Below are 26,069 nucleotides of genomic sequence, written 5' to 3' on the forward strand. Positions count from 1 at the left end.
CCCAATAAATATGTATTGAATTTAATTGAATTTTGGTTTTAAAAAAGTGTCATCATTTACAATAAGCATTTCCAATGAAAGCACATTGAGCAGGAGGCTGAGGAGACTGTGCGGTGTGGTGAGAGCTCGGTTTACTTGCTCCATGTCTGGACCACGTGGAGCATCCAGGTCTTCTCTTTTTGCCTTGTAGGAAGACTGAGTCCCAAATCAAGTAGCTCCTCGGAATAAAGACACTATTTAGTGGTGGAGCTGGACAGATGGAAAACTGTAATGAAATGAGAACAGACTTCAATCCCTGGACTATTACAACACAGTCTCAATGTTCTCTGCCTCATCCCCTGCCACCCTCACCTTCAAATCTTTTTTTTTTTTTTGAGATAGAGTCTCGCTCTTGTTGCCCAGGCTGGAGTGTAGTGATGCGATCTCAACTCACTGCAACCTCCGCCTCCCAGGTTCAAGAAATTCTCCTGCCTCAGCCTCCCAAGTAGATGGGATTACAGGCACCCACCACCAGCCACCATGCCCGGCTAATTTTTGTATTTTTAGTATTTCATGTTGGCCAGGCTGGTCTTGAACTCCTGACCTCAGGTGATCCACCAGCGTTGGCCTCCCAAAGTGCTGGGATTACAGGCGTGAGCCACAGCATCCAGCCTCACCCTCAAATCTACTTCACACCCTGCTATCGGAATTCCACTGGGCATCCAAGCCCTGGGGCAGATGTGGTCACTCCTCTGCAGCTTCCCCTCTGCAGTTACACATCCACCCGGATGCACCTCCCTCAGACTCACCACAGTGTGTTAAAATCATCTGCGTATTTCTCTGCTTCTCCCACTGGGCTAAAAAAATTTCTCTTTTTTTAAAAAATTATGTCTCTCTCTGTGGTCCAGGCAGGCCAGAAGTGAAGTGGTGTGATCATAGCTCACCGCAGCCTTGAACTCCTGGGCTCAAAGGATCCTCCCCGCTTCAGCCTCTTGTCCTGAGTAGCTGGGACTACAGGGGTGTGCCACCACGCCTGACTCTTTTTTCTTTCTTCTTTCTTTTTCTTCTTCTTTCTTCTTTTTCTCCTCCTCCTCTTCCTCCTCCTGCTCCTCCTCTTCCTCCTCCTCCTTCTTTTTTTGTAGAGACAGGGTCTTGCTTAGTTGCTCAGGCTGGTCTCAAATTCCTGGCTTCAAACAATCCTCCTACCTCAGCCTCCAAAAGTGCTGTCATTATATGGAATTACAGTTATGAGCCACGGCACCAGACCTAAAATTATTCTGAGATCAAGAACTATGTTATTTTTCTTCTTGCTGTTTCCAGAGTCAGAAGCATAGTAGGTACACGACAAATAAATAAAGTTCATCTTAAAGTCCTATGCTGACAGATACATCTTTTTTTAAGTCCACATTCTATTCTTGTCTCTCCCTGTTCCTCACTCCGTGTCACCTCCCATGGTCCAGAGCCAGCTGCATCACGCAGGAGTGTGTTGGAAAGGTAAACTCTCAGGCCCTGCCTCACACCCAGGATGCAGCATCTCTGGGGTGGGGCCCGGGAACTCGTGGTTTGACCAGCTCTCCGGGAGACGCTGACACTAAAGGAGACCCCTCCCCGTCCTAGGGGCACTGGCCTCAGCCTACCTGAGCTATGGTGATTCCTGCACATGCCCTCACCTTCTTCATGCCAGGAACTGGTTCAGTTTCCTCCACCCAGAGAGCCCTGCTCTGTGCTGGTCCTGGAGGCATCCTCCTGGGAGGAGAGCAGAATACACAAGGCCCAGAAGCCGGAGGCTGGACTGTAGGGTCCCATGGCAAATGGCAAGAATTGAGTCCAGTAAGGGAGACGGGAGGCACAGCTCATGGCACAAGTTGTCACATGAATTACAAAAGGCTTTATAATTCATGGTGAGCTCAGATAGGTTTTAGAATTTGAGATTTGTGAGGCAAAACCGTTTAACTCAAGCTAGGTCCAGGAGGTAGGCTTGGCCGTCTCTGGGAGGCCAAAGTCAAGTGGAGATGAAGACGGCGAAGCCGGAAAGGGCCTCCTTTCTGGGAAGGCTTCTAGCCCCCTCCCCACCTTGGGTTTAGAGGTGACTACTGGATGCCGTGGAGCTGTCCTCTGCCATAGCACCTATCACAGTGCTGTGTATACTTATGTCCCCTGAGGAAGTGTCTTTGTTTGACTTTGTTGTGGGGGACCCTCATGTATTTATTATCTTTGTATTCCCAGTACCTGGAAAATATTAGGGACTTGACAACTTTTTTTTTCTTTTTTCTTTCTTTCTTTTTTTTTTTTTTTAAGATGGAGTCTCACTCTGTTGCCCAGGCTGGAGTGCAATGGCGTGATCTCGTGTCACTGCAACCTCCGCCTCCAGGGTTCAAGCGATTCTCTTGCCTCAGCCTCCCGAGTAGCTGGGATTACAGGCACACACCACCACACCAGGCTCATTTTTGTATTTTTAGTAGAGATGGGTTTCACCATATTGGCTAGGCTGGTCTTGAACTCCTGACCTCGTGATCCGCCCTCCTCGGCCTGGCATTACAGGCGTGAGCCACCGTGCCTGGCCTTTTTTCTCTCTTTAAGAGGCAGGGTCAGCCGGGTGTGGTGGCTCATGCCTATAATCCCAGCACTTTGGGAGGCCTAGGAGGGGGGAATCACTTGAGGTCAGGAGTTCGAGACCAGCCTGGCCAACATGGTGAAACCCCGTCTCCTACTAAAAATACAAAAATTAGTTGGGTGTGGTGGTGCGTGCCTGTAATCTCAGCTACTTGGGAGACTGAGGCACGAGAATTGCTTGAACCCAGGAGGCGGAGGTTGCAGTGAGCCGAGATTATGCCACTGCACTCCAGCCTGGGCGACAGAGCAAGACTCTGTCTCAAAAAAAAAAAAAAAAAAAAGAGACAGGGTCTCACTCACTCTGTCACCCAGGCTGGAGTGCAGTGGTGTGATCATAGCTCACTGCAGCCTCAACCTCCAGGCCTCAAGTGATCCTCCCTTCTCAGCCTCCCAAGTAGCTGGGACCACAGGCACTATGCCCAGCTAATAAAAACAAAATATAGTGTAGAGACAGGGTCTCGCTATGTTGCCCAGGCTGGTCTTGAACTCCTGGGCTCAAGCAGTTCTCCTGCCTTGGCCTCCCAAAGTGCTGGGACTACAGGTGAGAGCCACGGTGCTAGCCAGACAACTGTTTTTTGAATGAATGGGAATGACCTGCTCCTACTGCCTTTTTATTGTTTTTTCCTTTGGAGGATTTTCCAGTAAAAACAAGAAGACCTGCTAGACAAATTCTAAAAGAACTGTACCACTTCCACCTGGCTTTTGAGAAGAGAATGGGCAGTGTGGGGACAGGCAGCGGTGTCGTTCCAACCTGGGCTGCATGATAATGGATAACTCGAGGAGTTCTGGCAAGCGCTGAAGCTTGGAAGCAGCCGTAGGGACTTTCCTTCAACTGGACTACAGTGTGGCCTGGGCATTAGGTTTTGAGAAGCTCCCTGAGGATTCCGGAATGCAGTGAAGTTTGGAAACCAGGGAGTGGAGGGAGCATGGGTAGGCAGGGAGGCCAGGCAAGAAGCTGTTGCTCTAGATAGGAAAGACATGGGCACCTGCCCAGAGCAGTAGGACGAAGCAGTAGGTGCTTATAGTCAACGGGGTTCAGGGAGAAGGAAAAGAAGCACACCCCACCCCCCTTTCCTCTTTGTCTGTCACCTGCTCCTCTCCAGCACCCCTCCACTTATGGGGTCTGGCAGGTTGGCTTGCTGTGTCCCTCTCCATGCCCCAGCCACCTTGTGCCATAATTCTGGGTGATGTCAATATCCCCATGGATGACCCACCCAGAGGCCTGTGGTCCCTGGGCCTTCCTGTCTTTTTTTTTTTTTTTTTTTTTTTGAGGTGGAGCCTCATTCTGTCACCCAGGCTGGAGTGCAGTGGCAAGATCTTGGCTCACTGCAACCTCCACCTCCCAGGTTCAAGTGATTCTCTGCCTCAGCCTCCCGAGTAGCCGGGATTATAGGTGCCCACCACCACGCACAGCTAATTTTTATATTTTTAGTAGAGATGGAGTTTCACCATGTTGGCCAGGATGGTCTTGAACTCCTGACCTCAGGTGATCTGCTCGCCTTGGCCTCCCAAAGTGCTGGAATTACAGGCGTGAGCCACTGTGCCTGGCCTCTTGCTCACATTTTGAACTCTTTCACCTCAAAAATCTCAAACGCCAGTATCCCACTATAAGGACCTTCTTCCTCCCTAACAGAACCTTGACTTTGTGGTGTACCTACCTCAAACTCAGTGCCTCAGGGAAGCCGCCCCGCTTGCTGCAAGGCTGCCTAGTGGTCTGAGGGTCTGAGGTTCACTTAGGTGCCTTCATGTGACCCAGCACAGGCCTGGGAGACATGAGGGTGACTGCTGAGAGGCTGCCAGGAAAAAGACCCTTGGTCCAAAGAGCAAGTCTTCTCCATTGTTTAGCTTCTGGAACTGGTGTGGCCATCTCAATGCCAGCAGGAGGGTAAAAATCACCAGCAAGAAAGAAAACGTAAAGCCAGGCATGATGGCTTATGCCTGTAATCCCAGCACTTTGGGAGGCTGAGGTGGGCGGATTACCTGGGGCCGGGAGTTTGAGACCAACCTGGGCAACATGGTGAAACCCCATCTCTACTAAAAATACAAAAATTTAGCCAGGAGTGGTGGCAGGCACCTGTAATCCCAGCTACTTGGGAGGCTGAGGCAGGAGAATCACTTGAACCCAAGAGTCAGAGGTTGCAGTGAGCCAAGATCGCCCTAGTGCACTCCAATCTGGGTGACAGAGTGAGAGTCCATCAAAAACAAAAAAAAAGAAAGAAAGAAAGAAAGAAGAAAGAAGGAGAGAAAGAAATTTTAAAAAAGCAAGAAAGAAAGAAAAAAAGAAAGAAGAAAGAGAAAAGAGAAGAAAGAAAGGAAGGAAGGAAGAAAGAAAGAGAGAGTAAAGAAACAGTTCTCAAGGACATAGCCACTCCCTCATAGGCTGCCCTGGCTGCCACAACAAAATCCCGCAAACTGGGCAGCTTAAACCCATTTATGCCTAGTGTTCCATTATCGGAACGCTAAGCATGTGGGAGCTATTTATATCCTACTGCTCAAAGTTATTGCCAAGGTCTGATAGCAAAAATTCAAAAAATTGCAACTTCAGGCATAAATGTGTTTAAACATCAATCATTTCTCAGAGTGCTGGAGGTGGGGGAGATCAAGTCCCTGGTGGATTTGGTGTTTGGTGAGGGCCGGCTTCCTGGTTCTTAGATGGTGTTTTCTTGCTGCGTTCTCACGTGGCAGAAGGGGTTAGGGAGCTCCCTGGGGTCCCTTTTATAAGGGCAGTCATCCTGTTCATAAGGCTCCACCCTCACGACCTGATCCCCTCCTAAATGCCCCACCTCCCAATACCACCACACTGGGAATTAGGCTTCGACATATGAAATTGGGGAACACAAACATTCAGTCTAGAGCAACTCAGCCCACCAGCGACCCTCCTTAGCCTCGGTCGTGGTTTTTTATTATAAATGGCTGCATTGTTGAATCCCATCTGAATGTATATGTATCTTTAAGCCCTCACTGGTCCCCCATCCTCTGAGCACAGTCTCCAGTCCTTCCCTCTTTGCCACCTCACTCAGGTGGCACCTGCTCTTCAACCTCATAGCCACCCCCAGCCCCCAAACACTCCATTAGCTCCTACTCCCGGCCCTCCTGTCCTGCCCGTCCTACCTGTCCTGCACCTCATCAGGGCTAATCTGAGCTGCTCCCGCCTCCGGTCCCTCCATTCTGTCCCTCCGTGCTGCAGTCGGCCCTCTCTGGTAGGAGCCCAAATGACTCTGTGCTACTGGAGAAAGGGCAGGATCTTACCGATTGTCAAAGAAGACATTCCAGGTATCTTGTTTTATCCAGGTCCCTAAGGGTAATACATTCATCCTTGGTCATCACCCTCCCCCAACCCGGACCATGCTCCCCGCACCTCCTTGTCAGTTCGCGTTCCCTCTCTCTCTGGGTTGATGACTTTGCTGCTTGCCACGTAGAGAAAATTAATCCAAGAAGTGTGATCTCTATTGTCTTTGGGCCCTTTGGTTAGATACGGTGGAGCTGTATGTTGGTTTGTGCTGGTTAAGGGCACAGGCTCTGGAGTGCGGCTGCTGGGGCCCACACTGGATCACCCCTCATTGATGGCCTTGGACGGCCCACAGGTGGTAGTGAGTACTGACACAGTGTCAGACACAGGGCAAATATCCCATCTGCAGGAGATGCTGTCACGATCTGGACCCAGACCAAGCTCCCCACACTGCCCTCTGTCCTCAGATGACGCCTACCTCCCCAACTCTCCGCGGGGCCCGGGGTGGCGGGGGAATCTGCTCTGCAAGTCTTCTCTACTCAAATTTCGGTTTCTTCCACCCTGCATCCCACCCTTGATTATAAATATGGCCAAGTCTTTTTGACTTAAAAAAAATAAAATAAATAATAAAGAGGCTGGGCGCGGTGGCTCACGCCTGTAATCCCAGCACTTTGGGAGGCCGAGGCAGGTGGATCACGAGGTCAGGAGATCGAGACCATCCTGGCTAACATGGAGAAACCCCATCTCTACTAAAAATACAAAAAATTAGCCGGGCGTGGTGGTGGGCGCCTGTAGTCCCAGCTACTCGGGAGGCTGAGGCAGGAGAATGGCGTGAACCCGGGAGGCGGAGCTTGCAGTGAGCAGAGATCACGCCACTGCACTGCAGCCTGGGCAGCAGAGCGAGACTCCGTCTCAAAAAAAAAAAAAAAAAGAAAAAAGAAAGAGAACTCCCCCTCTCGGCCCTTGCTTCTGTTTGTGGGAAACAAAGGAGCAATCCCCAATCGCCCACCACTCCAACAGAAAAAGATGCATTGTTTTTAAGTAAATAGTAAGTGGAGCCATGCCCTTTTTTAGAAGAGCGCTCCAGCAGAGACGCACCTGGCCCACCCTGCAGCCCTTGCGGAGAGGTCGCAGCAGGGCGGCACATGCGCTCTGGACAGCAGCCCAGAAAGGCCCTCGCAGGCAGGCATGGGGGTGCGGGCGGCCAGGTGACACACGGGTCTGACTCAGCGACGCCCAGCAGTCCCTTTGTTGTTGTTGCAGTTTTATAGTTTCTGTAGAACTGGAAAGATGCCACCCAGAAGGGCAGGTGGCCACCTGTTGGCTGGCGGAAGGACACCAGGATGCAGCTGTTCCTGAGGTCCTCGGCTGAGCCTCTCAGGCAGGGACATCAGGACTGTGTCTTGTCACCAGCAGGTGTGGGAATTAGGAATGAAGACTTCCAGGAAATGGAGAATTCTGAAGAAAAATTCGTCCCTTGCTGCGATGCCTCTTCTCCATTTCTTTGGCTTGAGAACCACAGTCATCTGCCTGGTTGCAAAAGCCCATTTTCACAAGGCAAAGGATGGATTACTCTCGCCATCCTAGCAGTTTATGGTGGCAAATGCCAACCCGTGCAGAGAAGCACTGGGAGTCTGTCTTCCAGGCTGCTCCACTCCCTGTCATGTCCTGCAATTTTTGCCCTCACTTCTCATTCAAGCCATTCAAAAGAATGGTCCATGCTTGCTCTCTCCAGCTTGCTGTTGTTCCTACTTAGTTCTTCTGCGACGTGCTGTAATGGGCTCCTGAAACTTGTCTCCTTAAGGTCGTCAACCATCAAATGTGCCAATCCAGTGGATACTGTTCAGCCCTCATCTTTCTGGACCTCTCTACGTCAGTTGAACTCAGGTGACTCTTGCTGAAACTCCACTCCCTTGGCTTCCATGACACTCCCTTTCGCTGCCTCCTTTGCACACTCTACTTCTCCTCCATTCTTCTGTTCTTCTCACTCAAGGCCTCTCTCTGTGAGTGAACTCATTGAGTTTCACAGTTTCCACTGATTCCCAAACCAACATCTCTATATCAGATTTCTACCCAACCTTCATTCCCACACATCCAGCTACCTGCAGGCCATTCCCTAGGCAGCTACCAGAGCCTTCCTTCCTCAGCACGCTCCTCTTCCAGGAGGCACTGTTCAGGTCAGTGGCATCACTCAGGCACCCCAGGCTGGAGAATAGGGAATGACTGCTCACTCCTTACAGCCAACCAATCATCAAGTCCTCTGGAATTTACCTCTTACAGATTGTTTTGGTCCATTCCCTTGTCTACATCCTTTAAGAGGCAATAGGGGCTGGGCTCAGTGGCTCATGCCTGTAATCCCAGCACTTTTGGAGGCCAAGGAGGGTGGATTGCCTGAGGTCAGGAATTCAAGACCAGCCTGGCCAATATGGCAAAACCCTGTCTCTACTAAAAATACAAAAATTAGCTGGGCATGGTGGGGCATGTCTGCAGTCCCAGCCACTTGGGAGGCTGAGGCAGGAGAATTGCTTGAACCTGGGAGGCTGAGACTGCAGTGAGCTGAGATCATGCCATTGCACTCCAGCCTGGGTGACAGAGCAAGACTCAGTCTCAAAAAAAAAAAAAAAAAAAAAAAAAAGTCTGGCACTGTGGCTCACGCCTATAATCCCAGCACTTTGGGAAGCCGAGGCAGGCAGATCACGAGGTCAGGAGTTCAAGACCAGCCTGACCAACATGGTGAAACCCCATCTCTACTAAAAATACAAAAAAATTAGCCGGGTGTGGTGGCACGTGCCTGTAATCCCAGCTACTTGGGAGGCTGAGGCAGGAGAATCGCTTGAACCCAGGAGGCAGAGGTTGCAGTGAGCTGAGACCACGGCACTGCACTCCAGCCTGGCAACAGAGCGAGACTCCGTCTCAAAAAAAAAAAAAAAAAAAAAAAAAAGATGAAATAGGATTTAATAGTTGAAGACATGGGTTTGGAAAGGAACAAACCTGGGTTCCAGTCCTCGTTCCCCTTCTGCAAGTCACTTAATCTCGCTAAATGTCAACATCATTCATGAAGTGGGAATATTAGTAGCACTATGTGGTGGGACTTGTGAGAATGAAATGAGAATAAGTGTGAAGTCCTTAGCACAGTGATGCGAGGCAGTGCACGATATGAGCGAGCTCCTCTCAGGTTGCTGTTGTATGACCAGCCCTACTGTGCGGCCCCTTCAGCCCTGGCTGTGGCTCACTCCTCTGGAAGACTTTAACAGCTAGGCAGTTGGGACTTGCCCCTTGGGACTCCCTCTGCTGGCATGCCCTCCAGGCCTCCTAATGCCCGCCTGGGTGCCTCTCACGCCCCTCCGTCATCCTGCAATCCTCCCGCTGCCTCCGTTCACACCCAGCACATTGGTTCTTCATTACTGCACTTGTTTATGTTTGTGTTTCTCCCACTAGGTTAATGCATATTAAAGATGCAACTTTCTAGGCTCCACCCCTTACCTTTTGAATGGGCATTTCTGGGGTGAAAACCAGAAATAATACATATTAATGAGCAGCCCAGGCAATTACAATGCTCCCTAAAGTTTAGAAAGTAGTTCTGCATGGACTCTGAGCTCCTCAAGGATGAGACCTGAGCCTCCTTCATCTCTGTGTACCCAGGGTCTAACCCAGGTGGTGGCAAACAGTAGTCACTTGAACATTGCTTGTTCAGTGAGTCAAGGGTGACTCCTAGGGGGTTGTAAACTGGGAGTGGCTTGGCCATGGGGCAGCGGGGGCTCTGTCTAGTGTAATTACTGACAGAGCCGTCTAGTCTAGTGTGTTTCAAGCCGTGTCCGGGAAGCCCTATGACCTTATTGACCAGCTCGGGGGTAAACCGAGGAGTTTTTCAAGCAGTGGTCCTACTTTTTGTTTGTATATATTCAGATTCTATACATTGAAAGTCCATGTCAAATTTTCATTTTTACAAAAGACTGCTGCTAAAAATAAATAAGTTTGAAAATTACTGTATCAGAAAGTTTGTTTTAACTTAGAGAGAAAACCATTCTCCCAATAGGTAAGAAGATTCTGAGGGGATGTTTCTTTCCCATTTGTCATGGATATTTGCCTCATCTATTACCCCAGGACTATAACAAAACTAAGGCTGTAATGTTTCGCTGATCCTCAAATACAATGGTAGTAAAGATCTTATTTACAGAGACTTCCACCTGCCACGTTGTCAGAGCAAGTTGCAGAAGTAGCTACCTACTAGTGCCTAGCTACCTGCCAGCACCTAGCTATTCTAAGAACTTATAGAATATTGCTGGAATCCAAGGACATGTTCTCTTACTAAATTCACAACCATCTTGAGACTCAAATGGACAAGATGTACCAGTATATTATTAAAACAGAGCAGGACAGGCATGGCGGCTCATCCCTATAATCATAGTGCTTCAGGAAGCTGAGGGAAGAGAATAGCTTGAGGCCAGGAGTTTGAGACCAGCTTGGACAGCATAGCCAGACCTCATTTCTAAAAAAAAAAAAAAAAAAAAATATTATTATTTTTTTTTTGAGACGAAGTCTCACTCTGTCACCAGGCTGGAGTGCAGAGGTGTGATCTCAGCTCACTGCAACCTCTGCCTCCTGGGTTCAAGCAATTCTCCTGCCTCAGCCTCCTGAGTAGATGGGACTATAGGTGCCTGTTACCACGCCCAGCTAATTCTTGTATTTTTTAAGTAGAGACAGGGTTTCACCATGTTGGCCAGGATGGTCTCAATCTCTTGACCTCAGGCGATCCTCCCACCTCGGCCTCCCGAAGTGCTGGGGTTACAGGTGTGAGCCACTGTGCCTGGCCAAAAAAAAAAAAAAATTGTTTTAAATAGAACAATTAGCTCGGTGTGGTGCTGTGAGCATGTTGTCCCAGATGCTCAGGAGTCTGAGGTGGGAGGATCACTTGAGCCCAGGAGTTCCAGGTTATGGTGAGCTATGATCACACCACTGCACTGCAGCCTGGCCAACAAGTGAGACTCTGTCTCTGAAAAAACGGGAGCACATCCCTTTTACTTTCTGTGGTATGTTTCCTCTTTTCAACACCTACATAGAATTGCTGAAGTAAGGCCAGATGTGGTGGCTCACGCCTGTAATCCCAGCACTTTGGGAGGCTGAGGCGTGTGGATCACCTGAGGTCAGGAGTTCGAGAGCAGCCTGGCCAACATGGTGAAACCCCGTCTCTAATAAAAATACAAAAAATTAGCCGAGCGTGGTGGTGGGTGCCTGTAATCCCAGCTACTTGGGAGGCTGAGGCAGGAGAATCATTTGAACCCAGGAGGCGGAGGTTGCAGTGAGCCGAGACCGAAACTCTGTCTCAAAAAACTCCGTCTCAAAAAAAAAAAAAAAAAAAAATTGCTGAAGTAAGTCTTTTCAATACACATCTTATGTTCTCCTCCTTACTTCTATTTCTGGGTACTTTAATTCTATCCAATCTAGCTTACAGAGCTTCTCACTAGGTTCCTAACAAACCATTTCCTTCTCAGCTTTCAAATGCCTTCTCACATAATGCCTTCTGGGATTGTGGTACTGTACTCAAAAGATGGCTTATGACAAGGAGTTTGGTGTACCAAAGCAATCATCACATTTTTTTACAAGAAGATACAATTGGGAAAAATCTAGAAACTTTATGATTTGAGTATACTATTGTGGTCAACTCTTTTAGAAAAATATTTGATCACTACCTAGTAAAAGGGTGATAAAGAATCTTCTAAATGTTCTGCAGTTGTCATTCATGAAACGTGCATTGGTAGCACCCTGGCATCAGTGACATCATTCATGGTTTTACTCATTATCATCTGGAAAATAGCAACTGGGCATTGTGTCTTTTCTATTCCTTTACCTGAGGCCCATTGCCAGGAACAGTAGCACAAACCAAGACCACCACTGGAAAAGATTATGTCAGCTTCACTTTATAGAAAACACAGCATTAGGTTGTTCGTGGAGATGAACTATGAACAATAGAAAAATTATTTTTTGAAAAATCCAGACCAGCCTTGTGAACACATTTGAAGGTTTTCTGGAAATGCACGGCGTTGTCTAGAGATTTATAGGGCTCTCCTGACGCCTAGTGGGGAACCGTATGCAGCACAACTCTGGGTGAGTGAGCCCAAGCCCTAGCCACAAAACACAAATTATTTTCTAAAAAATAATGTTTACCAGGCAATCTCTCTACTAGGAAACCATCCTCTGAATGGACGCTGGCACATGTGTATATATGCATGTACCAATAAGAATAATTGGCTGGGTGCGTGGGCTCATGTCTGTAATCCCAGCACTTTAGGAGGCCAAGATGGGAGGATCACTTGAAGCCAGGAGTTCAAGACCAGCCTCAGCAGTATAGTGAAACTCCAACGTTACAAAAAATTTAAAAATTAGCCAGCTGTGGTGGCGCAGGCCTGTAGTCACAGCTATTTGGAAAGTTGAGGCTTGAGCCTGGGCGTTCAAGGCTATAGTGAGCTATGATCATGCCACTGCACTCCAGTCTGGGTGACAGAGCAAGACCCTGTCTCAAAAAAAAAAAGCTCACGGTGGCTTCTGAAATAAAAAGAAATGAGAAGTAGTCTAAATGACGCTTGGTGAGAAAACTATTAAAGCTTTACTAGAGAATACAATAGAGTTTATTAATGCCTTGGGGGAACTATATGTTATTAACATACAAAAATATATGTTAAACAAAAGAAAAAATCAAGATGCATAAAGTACACGTTCATTCATGTAAAAATAAGTTTTTTTGTTTGTTTGTTTGTTTTGAGACAGAGTCTTACTCTGTCACCCAGGCTGGAGTGCAGTGGCACCATCTCGGCTAACTGCAACCTCTGCTTCCCGGGTTGAAGCGGTTCTCAGGCCTCAGCTTCCCTTGTAGCTGGGACTACAAGCGCATGCTACCACGCCCGGCTAATTTTTTGTATTTTTAGTAGAGGCTGGGTTTTACCATGTTGGCCAGGCTGGTCTCAAACTCCTGGCCTCAAGCAATTCACCAGCCTTGGATTTCCAAAGTGCTGGGATTGCAGGCATCAGCCACCACACCTGGCCTAAAAATTAGTTCTATATGCTTGCAAATACATATAAAATGTATGGACACACACACACAGAAAAAACTACCTAGAAATTTACCTTTAAAGGCCAGGCACCGTGGCTCATGCCTATAATCACAGCACTTTGGGAGGCCAAGGCAGGTGGATCACCTGAGGTCAGGAGTTAGAGACCAGCCTGGTCAACATAGTGAAACACTAAAAATACAAAAATTAGCCGAGCATGGTGGCAGGTGCCTGTAATCCCAGCTACTCGGGAGGCCAAGGCAGGAGAATAGCTTGAAATCTGGGAGGCAAAGCTTGCAGTAAGCCGAGATCAGCCACTGCACTCCAGCCTGGGCGACAGAGTGAGACTGTGTCAAAAAAAAAAAAAAAAGTCCGGGCGCGGTGGCTCGCGCCTGTAATCCCAGCACTTTGGGAGGCTGAGGTGGGTGGATCACGAGGTCAGGAGATCGAAACCATCCTGGCTAACAGTGAAACCCCGTCTCTACTAAAAATACAAAAAAATTAGCCAGGCATGGTGGTGAGCACCTGTAATTCCAGCTACTTGGGAGGCCGAGGCAGGAGAATAGCTTGAAATCTGTGAGGCAAAGCTTGCAGTAAGCCGAGATCAGGCCACTGCACTCCAGCCTGGGCAACAGAGTGAGACTCCGTCTCAAAAAAAAAGAAAGAAAGAAAGAAAGAAAGTTACCTTTAAGATGTGAACATGAGAAATGAAGATACTTTTACTTTTCATTTTGTAACTTTGTTTCTGTCCACACTGATGAAAAAAAAAATTATACTGAACTTTTTTTTATTTTGAAAGACAGAGTCTTGTTCTGTCACCTCGGCTGGAGTGCAGTGGTGTGATCATAGGTCACTGCAGCCTTGAATTCTGGGCTCAGGCAATCCTCCTGCCTCAGCCTCCTGAGTAGCTTGAACTACAGGCCTGTACCAGCACACCGAGCTAATTTTTAATGTTTAATTTTTTTTTTTTTTTGAGATGGAGTCTCGCTCTGTCACCCAGGCTGGAGTGCAGTGGCGTGATCTCGGCTCACTGCAAGCTCCGCCTCCCGAGTTCATGCCATTCTCCTGCCTCAGCCTCCAGAGTGGCTGGGACTACAGGCACCCGCCACCACGCCCGGCTAATTTTTTGTATTTTTAGTAGAGACAGGGTTTCACTGTGTCAGCCAGGATGGTCTCGATCTCCTGACCTCGTGATCCACCCGCCTTGGCCTCTCAAAGTGCTGGGATTACAGGCGTGAGCCACCGCGCCTGGCCATGCGTGGCTAATTTTTGTATTTTTAGTAGAGGCCGGATTTCATCATCTTGGCCAGGCTGGTCTTGAACTCCTGACCTTGTGATCCACCCGCCTCAGCCTCCCAAAGTGTTGGGATTACAGGCATGGGCCACCGTGCCTGGCGGTTTTTTTTTTTTTCTTTTTTTTAGACAGAGTCTCACTGTGTCTCCCAGGCTGGAGTGCAGTAGCTTGATCTTGGCTTACTGCAAACCACCCCCTCCCGGGTTCAAGCGATTCTCCTGCCTCAGCCTCCAGAGTAGCTGGGATTACAGGTGCGTGCCACCATGCCTGGCTAATTTTTGTATTTTTAGTAGGGATGGGGTTTCCTCATGTTGGCCAGGCTGGTCTTGAACTCCTGACCTCAAGTGATCCGCCCACCTCAGCTTCCCAAAGTGCTGGGATTACAGGCATGAGCCACTGCACCTGGCCTAATTTTTAAATTTTTTTGTACAGACGGGGATCTCACTGTGTTGCCCAGGCTGGTCTCAAACTCCTGGCCTCAGGCCATCCTCCCCACTTGGCTTCTCAAAGTGCTAGGATTCTATAATCCACTGCACCTGGCCCCATCCTTATACTGAACCTTTTATATTTCAACGTTTTACATTTTCTTGCTCGTAAAACTATTATACATTTATTATAGGATATTTGGAAAATATACATAGTCATAAAATTATTTTTTCAAAAGTACTTGTAATCTCACTCAGCACTGAAAAAAATAACATCCTTTAATAGTCTTAGATTGTATTATATTTTATTTGAATAGGTAATATTTTCACATGGTTCAATAAGGTAAACACTGTGAAAAAGCACACACCGAGAAGCTCAGACAGTCCACACCATCCTGCCTGCTGTAGGCAGCCACCTTCATTAGTCTTGCACACTCTATCAACCATCCCCCCAGCCCCTGGCAATCCCTAATCACCGTCTTCCGTCTCCATGGATTTGCCTGTTCAGCATATTTCATATGTATAAATGCAATCTTATAATATGTGGTCTTTCATGTCTGATTTCTTTGTTTCCAAGGTTTATCCATGCTATAGCATGTATCAGGTCTTCATTTTATGGCTGAATAATAATCCATTGTAATAATACACCACATTTCATTTTATCCATTCAGTTGATACATATTTAGGCCCTTTCTGGTTTTTGGCTATCATGAATAATGCTGCTATGAACACAGCATATGTACCTTTGTTATGAACACATGTACAGGTTTCTGTGTGGATATATCCTTTCAATTATCTTGGGAAGATGCCCAGGAGTGGACATGCTGAGTCATATGACTATGTTTAACCTATGAAAATTGACAGTTTTCCATAGACCTACTAGCGTGAGGGTTCCAATTTCTCCACACTCTTGATAATACTTGTTATCTTTATTATGTATACATCTATATTATTTTGTACTATCTATAGTATTTTTTATTGCAGCCCTCCTAGAGTGTGAAGTGGAATCTCATGGTTTTGATTTGTCTTTCATTGACAGCTAATGATGTTGAGCCTCTCTCTATGTGCTGGTTGGCCATTTGTATATCTTCTTCGAGGACATGTCTATTCAAGTCCTTTGCCCATTAAAAAAATAGCTTCAATGAGATATCATTTATATACCTATAGTTCATCTATTTAAAATGTTGAAATTAATGGTTTTAGGTCATTCAAAGAGCGGTACAACCATCACCACAATTGATCTTAGGACATTTTGATCACCTTGGAAAGAAACCTGAAACCCTTAGCTAGCACCCTTCCCAATCCCTCCCCTCCCTCCATCAACCCTATATAGCCACTATCTGCTTCCGTCTCTATAGATCTGCCTATTTGGACATTTTATGTAAATTGATTCACACACTATGTGGCCTTTTTGTGTAGCATACTATTTTCAAGATTCATTCATCTTTTCTTTTCTTTTCTTTTTTTTTTTTTTTTGAGACGGAGTCTTGCTCTGTCGCTGGAGTGCAGTGGCACGATCTCGGCTCACTGCAAGCTCCGTCTTCCGAGTTCATGCCATTCTCCTGCCTCAGCCTCCCGAGTAGCTGGGACTACAGGCGCCTGCCACTGTGCCTGGCTAATTTTTTGTATTTTTAGTAGAGACGGGGTTTCACCGTGGTCTCCATCTCCTGACCTCGTGATCCGCCCACCTCGGCCTCCCAAAGTGCTGGGATTACAGGCGTTTTTTTTGAGACAGAGTCTCACTCCGTGGCCGAGGCTAGAGTGTAGTGGCGTGATCTTGGCTCACTTCAACCTCTGTCTCCCAGGTTCAAGTGATTCTTGTGCCTCAGCCTCCCAAGTAGCTGGGACTACAGATGTGCGCCACCATGCCTGGCTAATTTTTGTATTTTTAGTAGAGATGGAGTTTTGCCATGTTGACCAGGTTGGTCTTGAACTCCTGGCCTCAAGCAATCCACTCGCCTTGGTCTCCTAAAATGCTGGGACTATAGGCATGAGCCACCGCACCTGACCTCTTTTCCTTTTTTTTAATTGAAGCATTTTTTTCTTTTTTATTGTGCTAAAAATTTACAATATAAATTTGTCATTTAAACCATCTAAATATACAATTTGGCTGGGTGTAGGGGCTCATACCTATAATCCCAGCTCTTTGAGAGAATGAGGTAGGAGGGTTGCTTGAGGCCAGGAGTTTGAGACCAGTGTAAGCAACATAGTGACACCCTATTTCTGCAAAAAATTTAAAAAACTAGCCAGGTATAGTGGTGTGCACCTGTAGTCCCAGCTACTTTGGAGGATGAGGTGGGAGGATCACTTCAGCCCAAAGGTTGAGGCTGCAGTGAGCTATGATCACACTACTACATTCCAGTCTGGGTGACAGAGTAAGACTTTGTCTCTAAATAAATAAGCAAATAAATCAATCTAATTTCGTATATGGTGTGAGGGGTAGGGCTCCAACTCATTCTTTTGCATCCAGTTCTCCCAGAACCATTTGTTGAAAAGACTATTCTTTCTCTATTAGATGAACTTTGCATCGTTGTCAAAAATTAGTTGACATGTATGAGTTTACTTCTGGATTCTTAATTACATTCTGTACGTCTATATGTCTGTCCTTATGCCAATACCTACAGTTTTGATTGTATGAAGTTTTGTAAATGAGAAGTATGAATCCTACAACTGTATTCTTTTTCAAGGTTGTATTTGGGGCCCTTTGCAATTCCATATGAATTTGAAGATTGCATTTTCATGTCTGCAAAAAGAAAAAGAAAGGAAGGAAGGAAGGAAGGATGGATGGAAGGAAGGAAGGAAGGAAGGAAGAAAGAAAGAAAAGAAAGAAAGAAAGAAAGATAAAGAAAACAAGCAAGCAGGCAGGCACTTAGAGTTGTGACTGCACTGAATCTGTAGATGGCTTTGGGCAGTTTTGCTATCTTAACAATATTGTTTTCCAATCCACTAACATGGAATACCCTTTCACTTATTTAAGTCTTCCTAAATTTCTTTTTTTAAGATGAAGTCTCACTCTGTTGCCCAGGCTAGAGTGTGCAGTGGCATGATCTCTGTTCACGGCAACCTCCACCTCCCAGGTTCAAGAGATTCTCCTGTTTCAGCCTCCCAAGTAGCTGGGACTACAGGTGTGCACCACCATGCCCAACTAATTTTTATATTTTTTTAGTAGAGACGGGGTTTCACCATATTGGCCAGGCCGGTCTCGAACTCCTGACCTCGTGATCAGCCCGCCTCGGATTCCCAAAGTGCTGGGATTACAGGCTGAGTCAGGAGAATGGCTTGAACCCAGGAGGCAGAGGTTGCAGTGAGCTGAGATTGTGCCACTGCACTCCAGCCTGGGTGACAGAGCAGCAAGACTCCATCTCAAAAAAAAAAGATAAATAAAATTGACAAAACTTATTTATTTATTTATTTATTTATTTATTTATTGAGATGGAGTCTCGTTCTGTCGTCCAGGCTGGAGTGAGGTGGCGCGATCTCAGCTCACTGTGAGCTCCGCCTCCCGGGTTCACACCATTCTCCTGCCTCAGCCTCCCAAATAGCTGGGACTACAGGTGCCCGCCACCACGCCTGGCTAATTTTTTTGTATTTTTAGTAGATACAGGGTTTCACTGTGTTAGCCAGGGTGGTCTCAATTTCCTGACCTCGTGATCCACCTGCCTCGGCCTCCCAAAATGCTGGGATTACAGGCATGAGCCACCGCACTCGGCCAAAGTTGACAAATCTTTAACTAGACTGACAAAGAAAACAGGGAGAAGTTGCAAATATCTAAAATCAGAAATAAAAGCGGGGTAACTACTATTGACCTTTTACAGGAAAAGGATTAGAGCTGGGCATGGTGGCAAATGCCTATAGTCCCAGCTACTTGGGAGGCTGAGGCAGGAGGATCACTGGAACCTGGGAGTTTAAGGCTTGTGTAAGCTATGGTCATATCACTGCACTCTGGCCTGGGCAATATAGCTAGACATGATCTCTTTTTTTTTTTTAGATGGAGTCTTGCTCTGTCACCCAGGCTGGAGTGCAATAGCGAGATCTCGGCTCATTGCAACCTCCACCTACCGGGTTCAAGAGATTCTCCTGCCTCAGCCTCCTGAGTAGCTCGGATTACAGGTGCGTGTCACCATGCCTGGCTAATTTTTGTATTTTTAGTAGAGACAGGGTTTCATCACATTGGTCAGGCTGGTCTCGAACTCCTGACCTCATGATCTGCCTGCCTCGGCTTCCCAAAGTGCTGGCATTACAGATGTGAGCCACCGGGCCCGGCCTATTTATCTTTTTAAGAACCAACTCCTGTTTTTGTTAATTTTCTCGATTGCTTTTCCTCTTTTCTATTTTATTCATCTCTGCTCTAATCTTTATTATTTTTTTCCTTTATCTAGCTTTGAGTTTAGTTCGTTCTTTTTCTATTCCCTCAAGGTGTCAAGTTATTGATTTGAGATCTTTCTTCTTTTTAAAATGTAGCTATTTACAGCTATAAATTTCTGTTTGAGAACTGCCTTCACTGCATCCATAAGTTTCAGCATATTGTGTTTTTATTCTCCTTTGTCTCGCAGTATTCTCTAATTTTCCTTGTGATTTCTTCTTTCAGTCATTGGCTATTTGAGGGTGTGTTGTTTCACAGCCACATATTTGTGAGTTTTCCAGTTTTCCTCTTGTTATTGATTTTTAACTTCATTCCAGTGTGGTCAGAGAAGATAGTTTGCACGATTTCAGTCTTTTTAAATCTATTGAGACTTGTTTTGTGGCCTATCACATGGTCTATCCCGGAGAATGTTTCCTGTGCACTTGAGAAGAATGTGTATTCTGTTGTTGGGAGGAGCTCTGCATGTACGTCTTGTAGGTCTAGTTGGTTTATGGTTTATTTTATTTTATTTTATTTGAGACAGGGTTTCACTCCCTTTGCTCAGGCTGGAGTGCAGTTGCATGCTCTCTGCTCACTACAAGCTCTTCCTCCTGGGCTCAAGCAATCCTTCTGCCTCAGCCTCTCAAGTAACTGGGACTACAGGCATGCGCCACCATGCCTGGCTAATTTTTTTATTTTTAGTAGAGACAAAGTTTCACCATGTTGGCCAGGCTGGTTTTGAACTCCTGAACTCAAGTGATCTGCCTGCCTCAGCCTCTGAAAGTGCTGGGGTTACAGGTGTGAGCTATAGTATTGTTTAGCTGGGTGTGGTGGCTCACATCTATAATCTCAGCACTTTGGGAGGCTGAGGCAGGAGGATTACTTGAGCCCAGGAGGTCAAGGTTGCAGTGAGCTGTGATTGTGCCACTGCATTCCAGTCTGGAGGACAGAGCAAGATCCTGACTTAAAAACACAACATGGCCGGTTGCAGTGGCTCACGCCTGTAATCCCAGCACTTTGGGAGGCTGAGGCAGGTGGATCGCCTGAGGTCGGGAGTTCAAGACCAGCCTGACTAACATGGAGAAACCCCGTCTCTACTAAAAATACAAAATTAGCTGGGCCTGGTGGTACATGCCTGTAATCCCAGCTACTCGGGAGGCTGAGGCAGGAGAATCACTTGAACCCGGGAGGCGGAGGTTGCGGTGAGCCGAGATCACGCCATTGCCCTCCAGCCTGGGCAACAAGAGCAAAACTCCATCTCAAAAAAACAAAAACAAAAACAAAAAAACCACAATACACACACACACACACACACACACAGAGTATTGTTCGAGTCCTCCATTTCCCAATGATCTTCTGTGTAAATGTTATATCCATTATTAAAAGTAGTGTATTGAAGTTTCCAGCTATTATTGTAGAACCATCTATTTCTACCTTCAATTCTATCAATATTTGCTTCATATATTTGGGGGGCTCTGTTGAATGGTGTGCATATGTTTATAATTGTTATATCTACTTGATGAATTGATCCTTTTGTCAGTATATTATGTCCTTCCTTGTCTCTTATAAGAGTTTTTATCTTTTTTTTTTTTTTTTTTGAGACCGAGTCTCTCTCTGTCACCCAGGCTGGAGTGCAGTGGCGCGATCCGGGCTCACTGCAACCTCTGCCTCCTGGGTTCAAGCAATTCTCCTGCCTCAGCCTCATGAGTAGCTGGGATTACAGGTGTGCGCCATCATGCCCAATTAATTTTTGTATTTTTAGTAGAGACGAGGTTTCACCATGTTGGTCAAGCTGGTCTCGAACTCCTGACCTCAGGTGATCCGCCTGCCTTGGCCTCCCAAAGTGCTGAGATTACAGGCGTGAGCCACTGCACCCAGCCAAGAGTTTTTATCTTGATGTGTTTTTATTTGATATTAGTATAGCCATCTTATCTCTCTCTTTTTTTTTGAGAAGGAGTCTCACTCTGTCACCCAGGCTGGAGGGCAGTGGTGTGATCTCTGCTCACTGCAAGCTCCGCCTCCCGGGTTCACACCATTCTCCTGCCTCAGCCTCCCAAGTAGCTGGGGCTACAGGCGCCCGCCACCACACCCAGCTAGTTTTTTGTATTTTTTAGTAGAGACAGGGTTTCACCGTGTTAGCCAAGATGGTTTTGATCTCCTGACCTTGTGATCCGCCGGCCTTGGCCTCCCAGGGATTACAGCCGTGAGCCACTGCACCCCGCCTCTTATCTCTCTTTTAATTACTATTTGCATAGAATATCTTTTTCCATCCTTTATTTTTAACCCATTTGTGTCTTTGGATATAAACTGGGTCTCCTGTAGACAGCATACAGCTGAATCATGTTTTTTTTTTTTAATCATTTTGCCAGTCTCTACCTTTTGAATGGAGAGTTTAATCCACTTACACTTAAAGTAATTACTTATTTATTTATTTATTTATTCTTTTGAGACAGGGCTTCACTCTGTTGCCCAGGCTGGAGTGCAGTGGTGTGATCTCAGTTCACTGCAACCTCCTCATCCTGGGCTCAAATGATCCTTCTGCCTTAGTCTCCCAAGTAGCTGGGACTATAGGCATGTGCCACCATGCCTGCCTTATTTTTGTATTTTTTGTAAAGATAGGGTTTTGCCATGTTGCCCAGCCTGGTCTTTAACTCCTGGACCCAAGTGATCCACCTTCCTCAGCCTCCCAAAGTGCTGGGATTATAGGCATGAGCCATTGGGCCCAGCCCTAAAGTAATTGAAGATAAGAAGGAAGGACTTCTAACATTTGCTACTTGTTTTTTGTATGTCTTTGTATTAGTCATGGTTTTCTGGAGAACAGAAGTAATGTGATGCATATATATGATATATATTTATAAACATGAATATATGTTAAATATATAAATATACAGAATATGTACAAAAATATGTTTATACTTATAAACATATATGTACAATTTATGTTTATATTTATAAACTATACATGTAAAATATATAAAATGTATATGCTTATATAATTTTATATATCCATATAAACATAATATATGTAAACTATATTTATATTTATTTACATATAAAATTATATATAAACCTATATTTTCAATAAATACATAAAAAGAAATATATAAATATATTTACATCTCTATATATAGTATATATCTTTATATATAGGCTGGGTGCTGTGGTTCATACCTGTAATTCCAGTGCTTTGGAAGGCTGAAGCAGTAGGCTGCTTGAGACCAGGAGTTTGAGACCAGCCTAGGCAACATAGTGAGACCCTGACTCTACAAAAAATTTAAAAATTAGCTGAGTGTGGTGGCATGGACCTATAGTCTTAGCTACTTGGGAGGCTCAGGGAGGAGGACTGCTTGAGCCCAGGAGTTTAAGGCTGCAGTGAGCTGTGATTGTGCCGCTGTACTACAGCCTGGGTAACAGAGGGAGACCCTGTCTCTAAAAAAAAGTATATATATGAATGCGTGTGTGTGTGTGTATATATATATATATATATGTATATATAATTTTTTTTTTTTTTTTTTTTTTTAGAGATGGAGTTTCACTCTTATTGCTTCGGCTGGAGTGCAATGGTGCAATCTCAGCTCACTGCAACCTTCGGCTCCCAGGTTCAAGTGATTCTGCTGCCTCAGCCTCCCGAGTAGCTGGGATTATAGGCATGCGCCACCATGCCCAGCTAATTTTGTATTTTTAGTAGAGATGGGGTTTCTCCATGTTGGTCAGGCTGGTCTTGAACTCCTGACCTCAGGTGATCTGCCAGCTCGGCCCCCTGAAGTGCTGGGATTACAGGCGTTCTTCTACTTTCTTATCCCTAAGTACGATCTTACCTGTGGGTTTTTTGGTAAAAATTATTTATCCAGTTGAGTAAGTTCCCCCCTATTCGTTAGTTTACAGAGAGTTTTAATCATGCATGGGTGTTGGAGTTTGTTAAATGCTTTTTTTTGTTGCATCTATTGATCATGCGATTTTTCTTCTTTAGCCTATTGATTTGATGGATTACATTCATTGATTTTCTGATGTGGAACAAGCCTTTCATATCTGGGATAAATCCCACTGGTTGTGGTATATAGCTCTTTTTATACATTGTTTGATTTGATTTGCTAATATTTTGTTGAGAATTGTTGCAACTATATTCATGGAAGATATAGGCTTATAGTGTTTTGTTTTGTAGTTTGTTTTTCAGTAATGTCTTTGTCTGGTTTTAATATTAGGGTAATGGCCTCATAGAAAGAATTGAGAAGTCCTTCCCCATGTTAATTTTCTGGAAGAACTTCTTTAGAATTGGTATTATTTCTTCCTTAAATGTTTGGTAGAATTTCTTAGTTAAGCCATCCAGGCCTGGGGTCTCCTTCATGGAAAGGTTTTGTTTCGTTTTTGTTTTTTTGAGATGGAGTTTTGCTCTTGTTGCCCAGGCTGAGTGCAATGGTGCTAACTCCGCTCACCGCAACCTCTGCCTCCTGGGTTCAAACGATTCTCCTGCCTCAGCTTCCCAAGTAGCTGGGATTACAGACGTGTGCCACCACGGCCGGCTAATTTTGTATTTTTAGTAGAGACGGGTTTTCTCCATGTTGGTCAGGCTGGTCTTGAACTCCTGACCTCTGGTGATCAGCCTGCCTTGGCCTCCCAAAGCACTGGGATTACAGGCGTGAGCCACCACGCCCAACCCATGGAAACGTTTTTAACTACAAATTCAATTTATTTAATAGATGTAGGACTTTTTGTGTTATCTTAAAAGTGAGCTTTGGTAACTTGTATTTCACAAGGAATTTGTATAGCTCATTGTTCAAATTCATTGGCGTATATTCTATTTTCATTTTAATATATGTAGAATGTGAAGTTATGTCAACTTTCTCATTCTTGGTATTGGTAATTTGTGTCTTTTTTTTTTTTTTTTTTTTTGAGATGGAGTCTCGCATTCCAGGCTAGAGTGCAGTGGCGCGATCTCGGCTCACTGCAATCTCTGACTCCCAGGTTCAAGTTATTCTCCTATCTCAGCCTCCCGAATAGCTGGGACTACAGGTGCTTGCCACCATGCCCGGCTAATTTTTGTATTTTTTTATTTTTTAGTAGAGATGGGGTTTCTTTGTTCCTTTTTTTTTTTTTTTTTTTTGAGATGGAATCTCGCTCTGTCACCCAGGCTGGAGTGCAGTGACACAATCTTGGCTCACTGCAACCTCCACCTCCTGGGTTCAAGCGATTCTTCTGCTTCTGCCTCAGCCTCCTGAGTACCTGGGACTACAGGCGCACGCCACCACACCCAGCTAATTTTTGTATTTTTAGTAGAGACGGGGTTTCACCATATTGGCCAGGCTGGTATCGAACTCCTGAACTTGTGATCCGCCCACCTCAGCCTCCGAAAGTGCTGGGATTACAGGCGTGAGCCACCTTGCCCGGCCTCTCTCTCTCTCTTACTTTCTTTCTCTTTCTTTCTTTCTCTCTCTCTCTCTCCTTTCTTTCTCTCACTCTCTCTTTCCTTCCTTCCTTCCTTGTTTCTTTTTCTTTCTTTTTTTGGCCTGCTTGCTTGTCTGTCTGTTCTTTCTTTCTCTTTCTTTCTTTCTTTCTCTTTCTTTTTCTTTCTCTCTCTTTTTTTTTTTTGTGGAGTTTCACTCTTTTTGCCCAGTCTGGAGTGCAATGGTGCGACCTCGGATCACTGCAACCTCTGCCTCCCAGGTTCAAGGGAATCTCCTGCCTCAGCTTCCCAAGTAGCTGGGATTACAGGTGTGCACCACCATGTCCAGCTAATTTTGTATTTTTAGTAGAGATGGGGTTTCACCATGTTGGCCAGGCTGGTCTCAAACTCCTGACCTCAGGTGATCTGCCTGCCTTGGCCTCCCAAAGTGTTGGGATTACAGGCATGAGCCACCATGCTGGGCCAATTTGTGTCATTTTCTTTTTTCCTGATTGATCTGACTATTGATCTTCTCAAAGAACACCCTTTGATTTCATTCATTTCTCTATGTCTTTTAGTTTTTAATTTTATTGATTTTTACTTTTATCTTCTTTCTCTTCTTTGGTTTTACTTCATTTTCTGTCTAGTTTTTTTCTTTTTTGAAGCCGAGGTCTTTGTTTTGCCCAGGCTTGTCTGGAACTCTTGGGCTCAAGTGATCCTCTCACCTCAGCCTATTTCTGATACTGATTTCTAATTTAATTTCATTGTGGATAGAAAACATGTTTTATATGACTTGACTCCTCTTAATATTTTTATGGCCTACAATATGGTTTATTTTGATAAGTGCTCTGTGAAAACTTGAAAATAATGTGTATTCTGTTGTTATCAGTAGTTTTCTATAAATGTCTATTTGATTTAGTTGGTTGTGTTTAAGTCTTCTATATACTTACTATTTTCCTGTCTAATTGTTCTGTCAATTATCAAAAGAAGGATTTGAAATCTCCAAATATAATTGGAAGTTGTGGTTCTGTCAGTCTTTGCTCCATGTATTTTAAGCTTCTGTTAATGGGAACAAAGATGTTTAGGGTTGTTATGTCCTACTGATGAACTGACCCCTTTATTATAATAATAATAATAATAATAATAATAATAATTCTCTTGGCCAGATGTGGGTGGCTCACATCTGTAATCCCAGCACTTTGGGAGGCTGAGTCAGGAGGATTGCTTAAAGCCAGGAGTTTGAGACTAGCCTGGGCAACAAAGTGAGACTTCAACTCTACACAAAATAAAAAAAGTCGAGTGTGGTCGAGCGTGTGTGGTCCCAGCTACTTGGGGGGCTGAGGCAGGAGGATCCCTTGAGCCCAGGAGTTGGAGGCTGCAGTGAGCTACGATTGCACCATGGCATTCCAGCCTAAGTGACAGACTGAGACCCTGTCTCTGGAAAAGAAACCCGATCCTCTTCATCCTTAGTGATATTCTTTTCCCTGCAATTAATTTTGTTTGGAATTTCCTTGTCCTAAAATCTATTTGTCTACTCAGTTTTCTTTTGTTTGAGCATGGTATGATGGTGTATCTGGTATATCTTTTTGTTATTGTTTTACTGCCACTGGGGTAATCACAGGACTCACCTGGTTTGTCTCCTGTCTCTCAAGGATTACTGTCCTTTGCCTGAGGTCCAGCGTCGCCAGCCTGAGCGACAGAGCGAGAGCCCGTCTCAGAAAAACCCCCAAGTCCCCCACCTCAGTTCAAAGACCTCTCCTT

General features: G+C 45.5%; 1 long non-coding RNA gene and 1 other non-coding gene across 2 annotated transcripts; both read right to left on the reverse strand.

The window, feature by feature from the left end:
• On the reverse strand, window positions 1-26,020 carry LOC134808649 (uncharacterized). Its single transcript, XR_010152015.1, has 2 exons — window positions 25,937-26,020; window positions 1-265 (listed from the first exon to the last, which is right to left on the reverse strand). It is a non-coding gene; the product is annotated as an uncharacterized LOC134808649 (long non-coding RNA).
• On the reverse strand, window positions 3,222-3,283 carry LOC112206287 (U7 small nuclear RNA). The gene has a single exon (XR_002940521.1). It is a non-coding gene; the product is annotated as a U7 small nuclear RNA (small nuclear RNA).
• Window positions 26,021-26,069: the final 49 nt, after the last annotated feature.

This window comes from Pan troglodytes, chromosome 17, assembly GCF_028858775.2.
Source record: "Pan troglodytes isolate AG18354 chromosome 17, NHGRI_mPanTro3-v2.0_pri, whole genome shotgun sequence".
In the NCBI taxonomy this organism is placed as follows: domain Eukaryota; kingdom Metazoa; phylum Chordata; class Mammalia; order Primates; family Hominidae; genus Pan; species Pan troglodytes.